This window comes from Pipistrellus kuhlii, unplaced genomic scaffold, assembly GCF_014108245.1.
Source record: "Pipistrellus kuhlii isolate mPipKuh1 unplaced genomic scaffold, mPipKuh1.p scaffold_m20_p_46, whole genome shotgun sequence".
Lineage (NCBI taxonomy): Eukaryota > Metazoa > Chordata > Mammalia > Chiroptera > Vespertilionidae > Pipistrellus > Pipistrellus kuhlii.
The window spans coordinates 2,359,601-2,379,320 of record NW_023425547.1 but is presented as its reverse complement, the minus strand read 5'-3'; the positions used below and the strand labels follow the sequence as shown (position 1 = coordinate 2,379,320).

The 19,720-nt window shown below is 40.3% G+C and overlaps 1 protein-coding gene across 1 annotated transcript in view; it reads right to left on the bottom strand.

Moving 5' to 3' along the window:
* The window catches only part of AR (androgen receptor), a 312,743-nt gene that overhangs the window by 27,518 nt on the left and 265,505 nt on the right, over positions 1 to 19,720 (bottom strand). The gene's annotated exons all lie outside the window — the stretch shown is intronic.

Genomic DNA, 19,720 nt, shown 5'->3' with positions numbered 1-19,720 from the left:
CCTGTGGTATTTGCTGGCCAGCCACACCCCCCCAGCAACCCAAGAAGAAGCCCTGGTAACTGGGATTTATTTATCTTCTACAATTGAAACTTTGCAGCCTGGATCAGAGCCAAGCCTCCTGCTTGCTCCGTGGCAGCAGCCATTTCTGTTGGGATTTATGTATCTTCTATAATTGAAACTTTATAGCCTTAAGCAGAGGCCTGGGCCAGCCATGGTGTATGGAAAGCTTGCCTTCCTCCATCACTGGGGGTAACCCTAGCCTCCTGCTCTTTCCAGTTCTATGGCTGCTGCCATTTCTGTTTGGATTTTTGTACCTTCTATCATTGAAACTTTGTAGCCTTGAGTGGAGGCTTAGGCTGGCAAGGGCAGGTGGAAAGCTTGGCTTCCTCCATTGTCAGGGAAACCCAAGCTTCCCTCCTACTCTCTGTGGCAGTAACCATCTTGGTTGCATTTATTTGCATATTCACTCCTGATTGGCTGGTGGGCGTGTTTTGTGGACATGGCTTGTGGGTGTAGTGGAATGATGGTTAATTTGCATATTACTCTTTTATTAGATAGGATAGCCACTAGCTACATCTGGCTATTTGAATTTAAGTTAATTAAAATTAAAAATATAGGCCTGGCCGAGACCGGTTTGGCTCAATGGATAGAGCGTCGGTTTGGGGACTGAAGGGACTCGGGTTCGATTCTGGTCAAGGGCATGTACCTTGGTTGTGGGCATATCCCCAGTGGGGGGTGTGCAAGAGGCAGCTGATCGATGACTCTCTCTCATCGATGTTTCTAGCTTTCTATCTCTCTCCCTTCCTCTCTGTACAAAATCAATAAAATATATTTTTAAAAAATAAAAAATAAAAATAAATATAGGCCTGACTGGTTTGACTCAATGGATAGAAATTCGGCCTGTGGCCTGAAGGGTCCCATGTTCAATTCCGGTCATGAGCATGCACCTTGGTTGTGGGCACATCTCCAGTAGGGGGTACGCAGGAGGCAGCTGATCGATATTTCTTCTCTCATCGATGTTTCTAACTCTATATCCCTCTCCCTTCTCTCTATAAAAAAATCAATAAAATATATTTTAAAAAATGAAAATATAATTTCTTAATATAATTAGCCACATTTCTTTTCAAGTGCTCAAAAGTCACATGTGGTTAGTGCCTTCTATATTGGAAAGCAGAGATATAGAACATTTCCATCTTTACAGAAAGTTCTATGGAATAGTGCTGTGGATCAAACTGTTCTCTGAGGAAGCTGTCCCATTTATCATGCCCTATTCATGCTATTGATAAAGAAGAAAAACAGCCAAAGAATTTTACAAAGATATATCTATCATTTTTTTTAAGTGAAGGGGCACACAGAGCAATTGGTGGTGGTACAGTTAGTGAGGCATGCTCTGCAACATTTCCCGTACCAACAGTAATTCAGATATCAGTGAGTTGATGACTTGTGGACCTAAACAAATTCATTACAAGCAAGACCAATATGTGCAGAGACTGTGGGGAGAATCCATCAATATGAAATAATTCCCTTCCCTGTGTAGTGCTAATGAGAACTTGGTTGGTATTTTTACATCCTGCTCCTCTAGACCTATGTAGCATCTGCTTGAGGAAGAGAAGCCACATTCCTACTTGCGTCCAGGACCTGGTTAATGTGTTGTCCCTGGCCACAGTGGCTCAAACTGCACCAGGTGTTCTGGCCTCTCTGCCTGAAGAGGGTGAGTGTACTGAATATAAATGAAATCAGATTCTATTCATTCTGCTGGGGATCTTCTGTTCTCTCTCTACAGTAAAGGCTGGCATGTTGCTAGACTAAGAATGCTGGGCAATGAAGCTTGCTAGTCTCAGCTGTTAGTCAATGCCCAAGGGCTTGTTTTCGTTCATGAAGGCCACCCCACACCCCTCCTGCCTCCTGCACCTGAGCCCCAGAGTCATATCTAATTCTTTCATGTGAAGTACAGGCCTTCTGGCCCCTGTGTTATTGCAGAGACACATAGTTTACTTAAATGGAGTGATGAAGTAAGGAGAAAGAAGACAGTAAAGGTGGATAGTTTTAGTGTTGTGAGTTGTTTTGCATCAATTCCCTGTCTTTCAATTTCAGAACAGAGATGAGAAAGGGCCACTGGAACGTACTTCTCTGTCCCTACTGGCTCTTTAGGGTATTGGAGCACTTGACATGGTGCCTGGATACTATGGGGAACTCACTTTTCAGCCTGGTGGCATTAGATTTCTTTGAAAAATCTCTACAGCACCAGAGAAAGATTTTTCAAACCAGAAATTATTAAATATGCCTAAGGAAAGGTAGATGTGATTAATATGTAGCTTTTATAGCCACTGTGACCTTTAGGCACTTTTGCAGTTTCATTCCCTGCTACCTCAAGATAGAGGCTTCCTCATCCATGGGCATGGGAGAGGCATGGTGAGTTGAAGTTTCCAAAGCCTTACAAAGTTCGAATCCTTCTCCCTAAGTCAAGGATGTTCCTCTTCCTCATTTAGAGCACACTTCCTGTGGTAGGTAGATTTCTAAGATGGCCCCCAATATTCCCAACCCCTGGTGAGTAGACACATTCTTTCATTTATTTAGATAACACTAATCTAATTGCTGTCATGAGAGAATGAGCAGATGTGACTAAGGCTGCAATTAGTTGAATTTAAGGGTGGTTATCCTTGATGGACCTGATGTAATCAAATGAACCTTTAAAAGACATTGGTCTCTTTCTAGAAAGACCTTCATGGAGTTGGGGGTATTTAAAGAGGGAAGATTCCCTATTGTTGGCTTTGAAGGTAGGGGTATACATGGGAAGGAATGAGAGCAGCCTTGAGTAGCTGAGAGCAGCCTCTTGCTGACAGCCAGAAAGGACACAGGAGCTTTAATCCTACACTTCAAGAAACCAAATCTTACTATAATAACATGAGCTTGGAAGAGGACACTGAGCTCCAGATTAGAATGCTGTTTGGCCAATACCTTGTTTTCATCCTTGTGAGATACTGAGCTGAGAATCTAGTCATGCTGTGACAGACTTCTGACTTAACAGAACTGTGAGCTGATAAATGAGTACTAGATTTGTGGTCAAATACTATGCAGCAATAGAAAACTAATACACTTTCATTATAGAAGTGTGGTGTAGGGCAAGATAATAGGCTTTGGAGTCAATCTTGTGTTAAAATCCCAGCTCTGTCAATTAACTAGTTTAATAACTTTGACTCCTTTGCTTAGCTTCTTTGAGATCTAGTTTCCTCATTTGTAAAACAGGAATGCCCTGACCTAGTGCTTAGAATAATTTGGAGAATGAAATAAAAGAGAATATCTGGCAGACAGTGAGCCTTCAAAATGGTTTCTTCACTCTTTATCCATTTCTAAAGAGTAGAGAGTGAATGGCTTGCAGGTGACCTAACTCAGGCATGGGGGAAGATGGACAGCAAAATTAACAGAAAACCAGATAGAACAGAGAAGGGAAGGGAAAAGTAAGAGGTTACGAAATGAAAAACAGTAACAGAGTTTCTTCTGGATATAGCTACCTATAAAACTGAATTCAGATCTTAAGTGTAACTCTAAATACTAAGTAAACATGAAGGTATGTGTGGTGCCGTGCTGCAAATCGGTTGTTGAAACAGACTAGACTGTGATTATGTGAGTATGTGTGTGTGCAGATGCTTATATATAATAATGCTTAAATCTAGGTGCTCAAACACCTTCACTAGTTGGGCAGATAAATGTAAATGAATAAAACAGCCTAGTGAACACAGAGTGAGCTTGGGACAGTAAAAGTGATTGAAACCCTGCCTAGGAGCAGTCTACATCAATTTTCTAAACAAAGACTGTGATGGACAAACAGAATTCTGTAAGAGAATTTTTGTCTGGGGAACTTCAGTATACAGTTTTGGTTTAAATCATGCCAGCCATCTTTCCATTTACTAGGAATAGACTCAGGGCATGTCACTGACTTTAGGCTTGGAAGGTCAGAGAAACACTGAATAAGGATCCAGGTGACCTCACTGCATGAACTCAGAATCATCTCTTTCCCTCTTTTGCTCATAGTTTCCTCATCCTATATAATCCTATATAATAAAGAGCTAATATGCAAATGGTTGTCACACCCTCCCACCCTTGCACTGGGTTTGGGGGACCTGATGCTGGGCCAGAGGACCTGAGGCTGATCCCCCTGCCCAGGCACAGGGGCTGGGGCTGAGGCTGCACACCCCACCTCCCCACCCCACCTGGTGGGGCTCGACAGAGGATCTGAGGCTGCGCACTTGCCTGGCTGGACTTGTTGGGAGACCTGAGGTTGTGCTTCCTGCCCAGTGGGGCTTGATGGCGAACTTGAAGTTGCACCCTCCCACCCTGATGCCAGGGCCAGGGGACCTGAGGCCAGGCCAGAGGACCTGAGGCTACGCCTCCCACCCTGGCACTAGGGCCAGGGGCTGAGGCTGCATGCCCCTCCTGGCTGGGCTTTGCAGGGGAACTGAGGCTGTGCACCCTGCCACAGCACTGGAGTCAGGGGACGTGAGGCCATGCCCCCACCCAGTGGAGCTTGATGGGTGATCTGAGGCTGTGCTCTCCACCTGGCAGGGCTTGATTGGGGGTCTGACGCTGTGCCCCCCACCCAGCACTGGTCCTGGGGGACCTAAGGCCAGTCTGGGGAACCTTAGGCCGCACCCGCACCCCCTGCCTGGCGCCAGGCCCAGGAAGCTGAGGCTGCACCTCCCGCTCAGTGAGGCTTTATGGGGGACCTGATGCTGTGCCCCCCCACCCGGTGGGGCTTGACAGAAGACCTGAGGCTGTGCCCCCTGCCCTGTGGGGCTTAATGGGAGAGGGGCTGGCCAGGTCTGGGTCTTGCGAGATTTTGAGGCATGAGCAGGTGGGCAGGGACTTGACTTTGGGTCCCATGGTGTGCCTCAGACTCTGACAGGAGGGAGATTTTCATATACATTTTACTAATTTTCTTTCATCTCTGACACTTCTATTATGGAGAAAGGGCAAATAGCAATATTAAAATATTTCCTCTAATTAATTACCTTTTAATGTGCATTAATTTGATGCACCAGGCAACTAGTATATTTATAAAGGGTTAAAAGCAGAATTTGAAATCAAATTGTCTTAGTTGTAAGCTTGGCTCTATTGCATACTAGCTGTAAGACTTTGAGCAAGATTTAGTCTCTCTGTATCTCAATTTCCTCATTTGAAAAGTGGGTATAACATTAATATTTAATTAATAAGGTATTTAACAAGGAATATAGAAAACATGATGGTGTCTAAAAGTAGAAGGAAGATTCTATACTACTAAAAGGGCCTTCTAAAACTGAAACATATTGAAAAATATACTGAGACTATGGGGGCAAAATGCAACGATAACATCAAAGTTCTAAAATGTTATTCAGAATAAAGAAAAGGTGGTGGTATTCAGAGTCTTATTGCATCTTTGGCCTTGGACATGTTCCCTTAATTTCTCATAAACCTCCATTTTCTCCTCTGTATAATGGTGACAATGTGGCCTGACTGCTGCATAGGACTATTATTAGAAGGAAATTAGATGATTTTAGTTAAAATGCTCTGAATTCTGTAGAGGTGCATGCCAATGGGAAGGTTATGAAACTTTCTAAGAATAAAAATGGATATCTAGCTAAAAAAAATAAAAATGAAAAAATGCCTGCTTTAGCAACCTCTAAGAAGTATTATCTTCAATCTCAGGCAACTGGACTGAAGCCAAAGGTTGAGGGACCCTTAAGATAATCATAGGATCTACCTTGCAGAGTTGTTGTAATATTCCCAAAGATAATGTATACTAGGTACTTAACATGGAGCAAATTCTGTAGGTCAATAAATGATGTATCTTACTCTTGCTGGTCACTAAGCCCCACATTGCTCCATTTCATCCCCTTTACCACCAGCAAGTATATATCTTTCTGGAAAAGGTAACCAATGAAACATCAATTCCACAAGGATGAAAATTATTTAGGGTTGAGAATCAGAATGGCAAGAGTCTCCTGACATCAAACTAATATAGTAGTAGTGCCCTAAGAGTTCTACAATACAAGTTTCTTTGAGAGCTCCTGATAAGAGATAAAATGGGCCTGAACATGTGGCTCCAATAATCCCCCCCCACACACACACACCTTGTTTCAAACCAGAGCAGCAGGGCTTTATTCTATATTTATATTTGGGAATATCAGATTTTATTTGAAAAATAGGTTAGATTGCCAAGAAAATATTTGAAGGCCCCAAATCTTGTCTATCCCAGATCTCCCATTCAAACCAATTCTTAAAAACAAACAAATGAGTAGACTGAAGGTCAATGGTAAGTCTTGCCCAAGTTAACACAGCTATATACAATAGTAGCAGAGCAGGGACTAGAATCAGCTATCCTGACTTCTCAGGCTATATTGCTTCTATTTAATCAGGTTGAGTAGCATGTTAGTGGGAAAAGGGTCAGCTGGAAATGAGTGGTGAAGAAATAGGACAGTGACAAGAGACCAAGAACAGAGCCAGTTCCTGGCATGCATGGAATGAGACATTAGTTGGGGGTGCATCCAAGTGTACATGTGCACTAATAAGAGTAAGTAAAATTCCCTTGGACAAGAAGGTTCCTTGGTCTTCCCCTCACACTCCCATTTTCCTCCCAGTCTCAATTCTGAGTCAAAGGGATACTCAGGAAAAGGAATATCAAATTTTATCTTTCAAGGTTTATGTTGGACTATTTAGTCTAATGGTTTTTAGCTCATGAAGGAGTAAATGTAATTAATAACAGAATGATATGCAATGCTGCGTATCCTTGCCAAAGCACAGAATCTGGCAGAAATTATTTCCAAGTTTCTACTACAGAGCCAGTAGAAAGGGGCTTACTGTCCAGATGCCATCCTGGGTGAGGGGCATAAGGTCATTACCAAAAAGCTTGGAAATGCTTTCACATACCAAACTTTTCCACTGGAAAAATTAACTACATGAATTTAGAGCATACATGCTTTTACAATTACATTTAAACTGACATTAAAAACAAATGTGAAACAGTCTAAGCTGAACAGGTCAGGATGACCTGAAAAGCAAACGAGAGAGAAAAAAAAAAAAAGAAAGAAAAAAGAAAAAAAAAGGCCCAATGTTAACAGCATTAATTCTGTCAGTCTGTTGTAAATAAGAAAATACCATTGCTGCATTAATGGTTTTATTAAAGGAAAATCCACTAACAGAAATATGCAACATTTAAACAAATAGAAAGCAGTTAACAAATAAAACACATTAGCCTTTCAATCCACCTTAAGGAACTATTGTTTGTCTGGAGATTAAAACTGTGCCCCAAAGAGAGGAACTCCCCTCCCTCCTGAAGTCTTTTCTTGGCTTCTCTCTAGAATGTTGTTGAATCAGAGAAAGGGGAGAGGGAAGAAGCGAGCGAGGGAAAGAGGGAGGAAGGGAGAGAGAGGGAGAAAGAGGGGGAGAGGGAGAGGGAGAGGGAGAAAGAGAAGGAGAGAGAGAGAGAGAGAGAGAGAGAGAGAGAGAGAGAGAGAGAGAGAGAGAGAGAGAGAGAGAGAGAGGTGTGTGTGTGTGTGTGTGTGTGTGTGTGTGTGTGTGTGTGTGTATGTGTGTGTGTGTGTATAATCTGGAGAATGAAGAAGATGAAAAACGCAAGCCCTGGGCAAGTCAGGGAGAGTGCTTCTGTCCTGATGCCATCTTGAGTGAGGGGTATAAGGCCATTACCAAAAAGCTTAGAAATGCTTTCACATACCAAGGTTTTCCACTGGAAAAAGTAACTACATGAATTTATAATATACATGCATATTTGGTTACTCCTGGGTTTAAAGACTCCACATACACCAGAAGGAAAGTGGTTTTAATATGAAGGTTCTTGGACAGATGCAGCATAGCAAAATATTTCAAATTCTAAGTGCCTCCTCTCTTATATCAATGCAAAATTTGACACTGGCTTGGCAGAAGAACAAAGCCGCACAACTGGTGGAGAGGCGAGCGTATGTCATGAGTGAGCGGTGGAAGAGTGTGAGTACACTACAGCTAGAAGGAAGAAGTAAAGCCTGATTCTAATTTCAATAGTAAACAAGAGAAGTAGGCACTAGTTCATGGATTTTGCCACCTCTTTATGAGAGGTTCAAGTGTGTTTGTGTTCTTGAAAACAGAGTCACCTTGACTTTAAGAGTGTGGAGAGAGAGAGAGAGAAAAAAACACACAAAAAAACAAAACTTGTCTGGCTCTAGTCTCCTGATCCATTTGGCTGGTTTCTTGGGGAAGCTCCTTCAGGAGAGGCATAAATGAGGTTCTTATTTATTCAACTTTGTGGACAGCTAATATTACCTTCATCTCAGTGATGGGGCCTGAATTTCAGATATGGGTCCTTGGAAGAGGTCCAGCAGGAAGGAGGTAAGGATAAATTAATGAATTGCCTACTAACCAAGTGGAAATGACTATAGGAGCCTCAGATAGGTACAGTGGCTTTTATTCAAAGTAGCACCTTCAGTTCCATCAGCAAATGTTCTTCCCAGCAACATACTGTGGAAAACAAGCAACTGAACTACAGCTGCAGTTGTGAACCAGTGCCTGGCTGCTATCACATATGATCAAGAACAATGAAATAAAATAAAAAAATCTGCTTGCCCTGTTGCTAGCTCAGTTGGTTAGAGTGTCCTGATATGCCAAGGTTGGGTTTGATCCCTATACAGGATACATGGACACATACAAGAATCAACGAATAAATGCATAAATGACTAGAACTCCAAAGCGCGCTCTCGCTCGCTCTCTCTCTCTCTCTCTCTCTCTCGCTCTCTCTCCACTCACTTTCTCCCTCCCTCCCCTTTCCCTCCTCCCTCCCTCCCTCTCTCCCTCCTTCCCTCCTTCCTTTCTTCCTTCCTTCCTTCCTTCCTTCCTTCCTTCCTTCCTTCCTTCCTTCCTTCCTTCCTTCCTTCCTTCTTTCCTTCCTTCCTTCCCTCCTTCCTTCCTTCCTTCTTTCCTCCTTCCCTCCTTCCCTCCCTCCCTCCTTCCCTCTCTTTCTCCCTTCCTCCCTTACTCTCTCTCCCTAAAATCAATCATTAGAAAGCATTCTTCTAACACCATCATACTATAGAAAACATCATTCATGATATGACTACATAAGTGGTAACTGTTACTACGTCTAGAGCTAATCCTTACAACATGCCTGTGAGTTATGAAAAACACCAGCAGTCCCATGGGGGAGAATCATCAACTAGGAGAGTAGCCCCCATCCCTGACATCAGAGTCTGTGTTAAGGAGCAGGGGCTTTAGCCCTTAAGATTTCAGGTGTTTCTGGGCTAATCAATATCACCCTAGAATCCTCATTCTGAATGAGACAGGTCAGCCTTTCTCCAGTGTCTGGTCATTTTGAGATACTTGTAGTTGTCAAACAGGAATTTTTCTACCATGAAAAAAAATACTGTTGAATATAGCAGTTTAAAGATGGGCTTGCACTTAGCAGGCCTGATAATCAGATGCCTGAGTCAGATCTTCTGAATAAGAGGAAGCATGCAAAATTGGGAAAAACAGACTGCTACCATTTTGGATTTGGTGATTTCTGTTCTTTTTCTTTACCCACCTGTATGACAGAGGTGCAATGTGGTATGGAAAATTCTTTACTTGGAATTATTGTTTTGTCCCTTCTTTTCTGCTTTATTGATAAATATACTAAGGAGTATATCCCATACGATAAAAGGGTAATATGCAAGTAGAACTAGCAGCAGAACAACCAATCAAAGCATATGCTAATGATATGCTAAGGCTCCTCAACTGCTCGCTATGATGTGCGCTAACCACCAAGAGGCAGATGGTCAACTGGTCAACCAGTCGCTATGACATGCACTGACCACCAGGTGGCAGATGTTCTGCCCGGTAGATTATCTTGCTGCTGGGGTCCGGCTGATCAGGACTGAGTGAGATGGGCAGGAAACACCCTGAAGTCCTCCCACGGTCCCTCCTTGTCCCATGCACAGGGGTCTCTCAGGCTGGCCTATCCCTCTTGCAATCTGGGATCCCTTAGGGGTTGGAGAGCTGGTTTCAGCCTGATCCCTCAGGCCACTCCCCTTTGGAGGTTGCCAGACACAGGGCTCATGGCTCATGAGCACTGCTGCAGCAGCAGGAGCCTTTCCCAAGATTGGGACTAATTGGGCATGAGCCCGGGGCAGGCACAGTGGGGACTGAGTGAGCATGAGTGGCAGGTAGGAGCTGCAGGCAGCATTGGACTGCAGTGGTTTCAGCAGATCCATGCAGGCCACCTAGAGGGACTACACCCATGCACGAATTTGTGCACTGAGCTTCTAGTATATATATATTGGGTGTTTGCCTCTCTGTACACAATGTGTAAAGGATTAGGCAGGGGATGTGGAGAAGGAGGATGTGGAGGAAAAGAAGAGAGATGGAATTTAACAGTCTCAATAGACACTCAGAGACCAATAAAAACTCTCTATTTGGTCTTCTGAATTTCTTGTAGCAGCCAAATAACCCCATAATATTACAAGCATTATTACTCAGCTTAGAGAAGAGAATGCTTCAAAATTAATGTCTATGTGCCTTACAGCTCACTAATCAAAGCTTCCATGCCTCATTTTCCACCCTGAGGAGAGTTCTCAGTCTTTTTCATTTTTATTGTGGCCAGCATGACATACCACACAGTGCAAGCTGGGACTGATGACCTTTTGTCTTGGCCAAGATCCAGATTTTCTTCGTATTTCAAATGTCACTCCAACTTTCCTGCAGGTGATTTCCTGCAGGTGCTTACAATTTTTAAAATTGCTGATTGCTAGAAAGCTGAAATGTCCCTCAACAATTAATTTTCACTTCAGCCACAAAATCATTGGTCCAATGGGAGGGTATTAAGCAGGAAAAAGGAAGGCATATATATGCCTGGTTTAAGAGATCTAAGTGGGGGAAATAGAGGGTAATAGGGGAATAAGAACACATATGTAACACCTTAATCAATAAAGAAATTAAAAAAAAAATAAGTAAATAATTTCCCTTAGAATAGAAAAAAAAAAGGAGATCTAAAAAGTATAGTAAGGATTAACTAGACTGAGGAGAATGGAACCTGATTCCAAAAGAGATGATCCAAGGTAGCAATGACATTTCCAATTTAATTCCTAGATTTATTTTGTCATGGAAATATTATCAGCAATAAACAACCTGAAGGCTTTTCTGGTTTCTGGCTGTGTATTTTCCCTCTCAGTTCTACTTCATACAAACATAATCCCAGAGAATGTGTAAAAGTCTCTATAAAAGCAACTTGCCTAGGGAAAATTGTGTATTTATAAGTTCAGTATAATAAGAAAATATTTTAAACACTTCTGAGATCTAAAGGATATATCCTACAATTTGTAACAGATGATATTCTTTTTAAATTAAAGTAAAATGTTTTTTAAAAGTTAAAGTAAAACATTTTTCCTGAATTGTTAAATTTGGAAAATACTTGCCTTTGTACATATGACCTATTGTGTGCTGTGTACTTTTATCTTTCTGCCTACTACCTTTGAAAAATATTGCTTATGACATCATTTTACTCTTTCAAGAGCAACTGAGGGATTTTGGAGCACTCACAGCAAAAGTAAACAACAATAAAATCTTTCTGCTGCAATTACACTTTAAAAACTCGAGGATTTTAAGTGGAAATTTTGCAATTGAGATACTCATTCAAGTACACAACATGGGGTATCATCAATTTTGATTATTAGAAAAAATTATTTACCCTTAACTATAGTTCTCTAAAGCACACTCTCAAAGATAGACTACAAAATATATATGCTGTCCCAGGTAATTTAGTTTGGAGGAATTAAGAGATACAGTCTCTGTCTCGCCATACAACAGGTTTGCTTGAGAACTACAGTTAGAGATAAATATACCATTTTCTCTAGAATGTGTCACCATATATGTATGTCACAAACTGGAAGATGGTGATTGGCAGTTGATTCAAGGCTGATTAGGCCATAAAAAGGGAATATTGCCATTGCAACAATAAGGATGGACCCTTGGAACTATAATGCTAAGTGAAATAAGTAAGACAGAGAAAGACAAATACTATAGAACCTCAGTTATATGTTTAATCTAAAAACACACTGAACTCATAGGAATAGAGAAGAAATTTATAGTTACCAGAGGTGGGGGTTAATGGATGAGTAAATGGTTGAAGGTGGTCAAAATGTATAGACTATGAGTTCAGTGTGTGACATTTTGTAATAGTTTCAACAATAAAATAAAATATATATTTTAAAACTTACAAACTTAGAGTTAAACAATAATTAAAATTTAGTTGTGTTATGTACAGCCTGTGACCATAGTTAATAATACTGCATTGTGTATTAAAAGTTGTTAAAAGAGTAGATCATAAAAGTTCTCATCACAAGGAAAAAATTGTAACTATGTATGGTGATAGATGTTAACTAAACCTGTTGTGGTGATTATATAGAGATGAATATAAAATTACTATGTTGCACACTTTTATTTTTATTTTTTTATTTTTTTTAAGTATTTTTTTAATTGATTTTTCACAGAGCGGAAGAGAGAGGGATAGAAAGTTAGAAATATCAATGAGAGAGAATCATTGATCAGCCACCTCTTGCACACCCCCTACTGGGGATGTACCTGCAACCAAGGTACATGCCCTTGACCGGAATCGAACCCAGGACCTTTCAGTCCGCAGGCCGACGCTCTATTCACTGAAACCGGTCCCGGCTGTTGCACACTTTTAATAAAATATTATATGTCATTATTTCAATGAAATTGGGGGGGGGGGCAGATTACAAGCGCTGTCACAAGTTGTGCATGTTGATTTCAAAGTTTATTGGGCTATTCTGCTCTTTTGTGCATACCTCAGTTGTGCATATCTGTAGGAATACTCAGCTAAGACCTGTGGGAGGGGTAAGGTAGCACTTGCCACAATTGAGATTTATCATTTGCATCTCCAGCCTGAAAACGTATAGGGCTCTATTATTAAGAGTCAAAGGAGAAACTCCAAGTAACTGAGTCCCACATTGTTGATTTTTATGATAATCTGCTGCCTGCTGCACTGGAGGTAGAGAGGATTCAATCATTGGGTAGGCAGTGGTACTCAAACTCTACAAATATGTGATTTCTAGGCCTCTTACTTTAGCAATGAGATTATGTGGTAGCTCCATGATGAGGATCTAGGTAGATATTATAATTCTGGTCAAAGAGTACACAAAAGAACTGTTAAGAACTGTTAAACTTTAATGAAGAATTTATAGATATCCAAAATATTTAGTAATTACTCTGAAGGACACTGGAAGTCATATTTCTCAAAAATAATTTGTCTAGCAATTTCCTTGGGTCAGAAATATGTACCTGTACCTATGAGATGACTTTGGAAATAACTCTGTTTTTGCCTGGATTGCATCTCATCCTTTGTGTATAAAAATAATACAGACCTAACATGTTTTACTTTAGTGGTTTTAATAGCCTCTAGTGTATATTCATTGAGACATGGCTAGAATGGTCTACTCCTCATCCTAAAGGCATTCTCTTTTTTAAATTGAATTTATTGGGGTGACATTGCTTAATAAAATTATATAGGTTTCAAATGTACAATTCTATAACACATCAATTATATATTGTACTGTGTTTTCAACACCCCACCAGTCTCCTTCCATCACCATTTATTCCCCCCTTTACCCTCTTGTACCCCCCCATCACATTTCCCTTTGGTAATCACCATTTTGTTTTGTGTAATACTTTCACCTTTTTCAACCAGCCCCACACACCCCTCCTCTTTGACCGCTATTAGTATGTTCTCTATCTATGAGTCTGTTTTTATTGTGTTTATTAATTTAATTGCTTCATTACATTCCACATATTAGTGAAATCATATGGTACTTGTCTTACTACGACTGGCTTTTTTCATTTAGAATAATACTCTATAAGTTCATCCATGTTGTCACAAAAGGCAAATTTTCCTTCTTTGACATGCACATCTAAAAAAATAGATGATTTGGAATAGGTGTATATCCAAGTTTTCCAAAATGTATCCCAAAATACAGTAGTTTTATAGGATAGTAACAGGCGTTAAGTGAAAAAAATGGTTACTGTGGATAAATTAAATGTGGGAATCTTGAGTTGCTAAGCTCCTCACTTTACCTTATTGCACTACTTGCAAGATCTGTGAAATGAAAACACACACAATAAATCTTCTTGAGAAAGACCATAATATGCAACTTTGCCTAAGTTATTTGACCATATAAATCTTTTTTTCATGGACTACACCATGGAACTAATTTTCTCAGAACCCACACAGAGAAAAACTGGTCTATATCAAGACAACATGCTTATATAAGTTAGGGACTTATGTAAATGATCAGTACTTGTAGGTATCAACACAAATAAAAGGAACCAAACCCCAGGAACCAAGGCTGCAATCTCAGGTGTTCAGCAAAATTTAATGCTACAAATTTCTCTTTCTCTCTCTCTCTCTCTCTCTCTCTCTCTCTCTCTCTCTCTCTCTCTCTCTCTCTCTCTCTCTCTCCCACTTCCTTTTCCGACCTACTATTTAATGTTCTAAAATTTAACTCTATCATTAATTGTCTTAGAAAAACAAGCAAATAAACAAAAACATTAGTGAACTTATGCAAATATTCAACTGTCTGAAGTCCAAACCTTTAAGCATAATCAGATCCATTTTCAATGTGATTTTAGCTTGTCTTTCCCATCTACTGAGATCTAACCTGATTAAACTACTTGCTATTCCTCAAATCCTTGATGCCTTTTTTATGTCTCTACACCTTTATTTAACCTGTGCCCTTTGCCTGGAATTCCTTTTCTTATTTATCTCAGTCAATATCTTTCTAGTCATTCCTATTTATAGTTTAAGATGAAGATTTATTCATTATTACTGTGTTTCTCCCCTTGTTTAACTTTTTGAGGGCAAGGATCATATCTTATTAATCTCTGTTTCTTTAAAATGCCTACTATAGTGTTTGGCACAGAGTTGAAACTCAATAAATATTTTTAAACAGATAAATAGGTGAATGAATAAGTGGAAAGATGGGAGGACTATCTAGATGGCTTCTTAGAAGGATGGATGAGTAAATATATGAATGAATAAATGCTGTGAAATTTGTCTCCTTAAGGACAATTCCATGAGTAGCATGTCAACATCAGTTGCACACAGGACAGAAGCATCAATACTGGGCTGCTATTAAGCATGAAGAATGATGAAAAGTCTGGCATCAAGACTGTCTTCAATATTAGAAACTAAAGTATCCATGACAACATCAGACCATGATCAGAGGTTCCCTGAGCAATCCTCCCAACTAGAGAATTATGAAGACTGTTAAAACCTGCAGATCTATTAACAAGTTTAAGTCTCAGATGTGGAGTTCAGGTTCCTGGTAAAAAAGACAATTATAGATAACCTCTGAAGAAAATGGTACACACCTCAGAGTCTTACATGTTTTAGAGTTCCATGTTTCTTCTACTCTTTTGAGGTTTGGCTGCTACCTGAAAGTTTTGAAGGTCTACCATCTTCCTTGGTCCAAGAAAGGAGAGAGTAGCAGGCTTCAATACTATTTATTAAAGGCTGAGAACTTTTTGTGTTGCAAAACACAAAAAGAAGTAATGTCTGGGGAGTAATAAGAGGGAAAGTGAAAAGGGGGATGGGTCAGGGGAGAAGAGGGCAGATAAGAGCAATTCATTCTTTATCATTCCATCTTGGAAACTTAGAGCACATCCTTGAGAAGTGCAGAGGAAAGTTAGAAGTGGCTGTATATTTATTCTAAACATGGGCTGTGAGAAACCATATCAAATTCACTGGAGAGAAAGTCCCTTTCTAGACAGTTATGATTATAATTTTTTTTAAATTAAAAGTAGATAAGAGAGTTAGATTTTGGAAGCAATTTTCAATATATGATTTTTCAAAAGCAGACAGAAATTAACCATGTACAAAGAAAGTCCTATCTTTGTTGTAGATGGGTAGCTGGAAGCCTGGAGGTAGTCTTTAAGAAACAACCCTGAGAATCCAATCACCTCCAGTATCCTTTCATAAACACCAAGAGCTGCTATGGAAAAAGCTATGAGTAGGTAGATAGGACTAGAATCAGAAAGAAAAGCCTGTGTGTTTTAAGTACCTCTGAATTGTACCAAACAGTAGATGGTACACTATAGAAAAATAAAGACACAAATTAGAGATCTTAAGGCCTGAATACAGAGCAGTCATCAACTGTAGGGTGCCAGATTCTCTGATATACAAATGCAGCCCTTCTATTCTCCACTCCCTCACTAATCTATCTATCCAGTCTACTTTTAGACACACAATATATCTTACTTTGATGTGATATAAGGTTGCTAAAATTACTGTGCAGGTCAAGGCAATCAAGTCTAAACTATTGTATATTTAGAAAGAAGTAGATAGACAATATAAAAAAAGAGCTGATAAAACTCTCTCTGTTTGGCTTTAGATATAAAATCACAAAATGGTAGTGCCACACAGGTTCTTGGTGAAGCTCACCATGTCAATTTTATGATGGGAAAACTGAACCTCAGAAGAAAGAAGAGACTTGTGTAAGGCCACATTCTTAGTTGCCATTTTGGAACAGATTATGCAATATAGAGCTGAATGATGGGAAGGATAAACAAAATTATATTAATTCTCTTTCAAGTTGATAAAAATGTCTATGCTAAACACAAATATTATGAAAAGGGAAGTCTAATAATAAAGTATTCAGAAGGGCTACTCTGTATTGATGTTTTCTTTCTTTTTCCATTTTTTGAATAAATGTGTGATATATATTGAATTTGAAAGTTAACAACAAACTTAACAATTGTTTGCAACAGGGAAACAAGAAATGGAGACTTAAATTTAGCAAAATGGAAAGGTTTGTTTTTCAAACAATGATGTCTAAGAGGGTAAACATTTGGGTTCTTACTGACATGGAACTTGAACATCTTATCTAATGAAAGACTAATATGTAAATTGACCATACCTCCAGTATACCCACAATCCACGCTCACCAACCAAGCCCACCAGCCAATAAGAGTGAGTATGCGAATTAACCCCAGCCAAGATGACTGTGGCCACAGAGAGCAGGAGGGAGGCTTGGGTTTCTCTGGCAATGGAAGAAGGCAAGCTTTCGGCTGCCCTTGCTGGCCTAAGCTCCACTCAAGGCTACAAAGTCAAAGTTTCAATTATAGAAGGTAAACAAATTCAAACAGAAATGGTTGCAGCCAGGGAGCAAGCAGAAGGCTTGGCTCCACTCCAGGCTACAAAGTTTCAATTGTAGAAGGTAAATAAATTCCAGATACCAGGGCTTCTACTTGAGTCACAAGGCCTGGCTTGCAAACACCACAGGACCCTCGCTCCATGCCTTAAGGGAACCCCCACCTGATCCGGGATTCCCTTCAGGGCAAACCAGCTGGCCCCCACCCATGCAGCAGGCCTCTATCCTAACTAATAAAAGAGTAATATGCAGATTGACCATCACTCCAACACACAAGACGGCTGCCCCCATGTGGTCAAAGAACCTGCTCCCATGTGGACACAAATGGCCACTATAAGGTGGCCAGCAGAGGAGGACAGTTGGGAGGGACCAGGCCTTCAAGGGAGGGCAGTTGAAGGTGACCAACCCTGCAGGGGAGGGCAGTTAGTAGTGACCAGGCCAGCAGATGAGTGAAATTGGGGGCTAACAGGCTGGCAGGGGAGCAGTTAGACATCAATAAGGCTGGCATGGCAGTGGTTAGGGGGTGATCAGGTTGGCAGGCAGAAGTGGTTAGGGGCAATCAGGAAGGCAGGCAGGCAAGCAGTTGGGAGTCAGCAGTCCTGGATTGTGAGAGGGATGTCCGACTGCCCATTAAGGCCTGATCCCCAGGGTCCAAGATTGGAGAGGGTGCAGGCTGAGCCGAGGGACACCATCATTCCCTCCCGGCCCTCGTGCACAAATTTTGTGCACTGGGCATCTAGTCCTACCTAATAAAAGAGAAACATGCAAATTGACCTCACCTTTGCTATACCCAAAGCCAAGCCCACTAGCCAATTAGGGTGAGTATACAAATTAATCCAACCAAGATGGCAGTTAATATGGATATCCAGGCCAGAGCAAAGACTGCCGACAGTGTAGAAAGAAGCTAAGTGCTTCAGAAGTGAGTGAAGCTGCAGACAAGCAAGCAAGCAGGGTGGCGGAGAAGGAAGAGAAACAGGCTGGACAGGGGAAAGGAAGGAAAGCAGGCAGGGCAGTGACCACAGCAGGAAGCCCTATTGCAGGAATCTTTCTGCAATGGGCATCTAGTAATATATAATTATCTTAGTGACTAGAATCATCTCCAAAAAGATCTTGACAGTATTTTTGGTTTGAGGTAATCAAGAGTGATTTCTGGTGACGCCCTGCCTGTTGGAGCTGTTACTATCATAGGACATGCCAAGTAACTCAGAATAAGAGCCAACTGGGAAGTGTTTTGACCATCCTAACCAGATAAATTACTAGTAACCTCATTGTCATAATAAACTCTTACATTTTGCCATTTATCAAAGATGTTCACATTTTTCACATCATATGATTCCCATTTAGCTCCATGAGAGTGATATTTATAGATGAATAAATTGAGACATAGACAGGGCGCAATAAATAATGGAGCTTTGTCTTTAACCTAGGTCTTCCTGATTCCAAAGACAAGACTTTTTAGATGACATAAAAATCCTTTATCTTGTAGACATTTCTTGAAATATGCCTGCCTGAAGCTCTATTGCTTAGCATAGTCCCTTGTACATAGTAGAAACACAGTAAATATTATAGAAATGCAAGTGAAATAAAGTCAACCACAGCACTTTTCAGCTTATTTTCATTGTGTTGACCAAACCCATTCAAAGTTTAACTTGATCAACTGTATAAAGTTAATTCGTAAATTTACCATACCTCTCACAAAAAATTTATAGATTTATGTCTATATTGTATAAGGAGTAGTAAAATGATCTGTTATACTTAAACTCCTTTTCAAAGGGATTCACTGTAATCATACCATAAACTGCTTTGTAATAGAGGATGTTGCCTGAGACATGACACTAATTTAAGATTAGAAGCCAAATGTACAAGGGCTTTGGTTGCCATTAGACTTTACCTTCATAAAAGTGGGCATATCAACAGACAGAAAACTTGCAAGCCCCATTTTTTACACACAATTCACAGACAGCTAAATGAGAGTTCAGTGTATCAGAAACCTCACACGGGATAATAAAATTCACATGGAAAACACTTCCCTTTTGTTTTCCTTCTGCACTTCCACATCACAGTCTTATTTCTTCCTCCCTACTACAATTGAGGTTTATCTGGGGAAGCCAATCAAACAAAAACAAGGTTGATTTTTTAAATATTTGCATTTCATTTGATGTGACTGCCTGGAAAACAACTCCCAGAGCATCTACCTATGATTTCTGGGAATAGTAGACACTAGTTGAAAGGTTTCTTTTGAAACCATCTCATATTGAGCCTGGATCAATTTATTTGTAGTACTTTTGTCTGTTTAAGGACTAATACTGGCCTATAAGAAAGGAAGTATAGAGTTATCCACATGAAGACCCACACATGGTTAGAAAACAAGTTGGTTTTTATAAATATTCACATAAGCAGACAAGATATTGAGCATGTAAAACAAACAAACAAACAAACAAACAACAACAACAACAACAAAAACACACCTAAAGATGGTCAAGTGTTTCAAATTATCCTTGAGAGGGGAGGGGAGAGGGAAGGATTCTAGGAGCATAGGTTTTCCTAGAATCTGATATACTGAT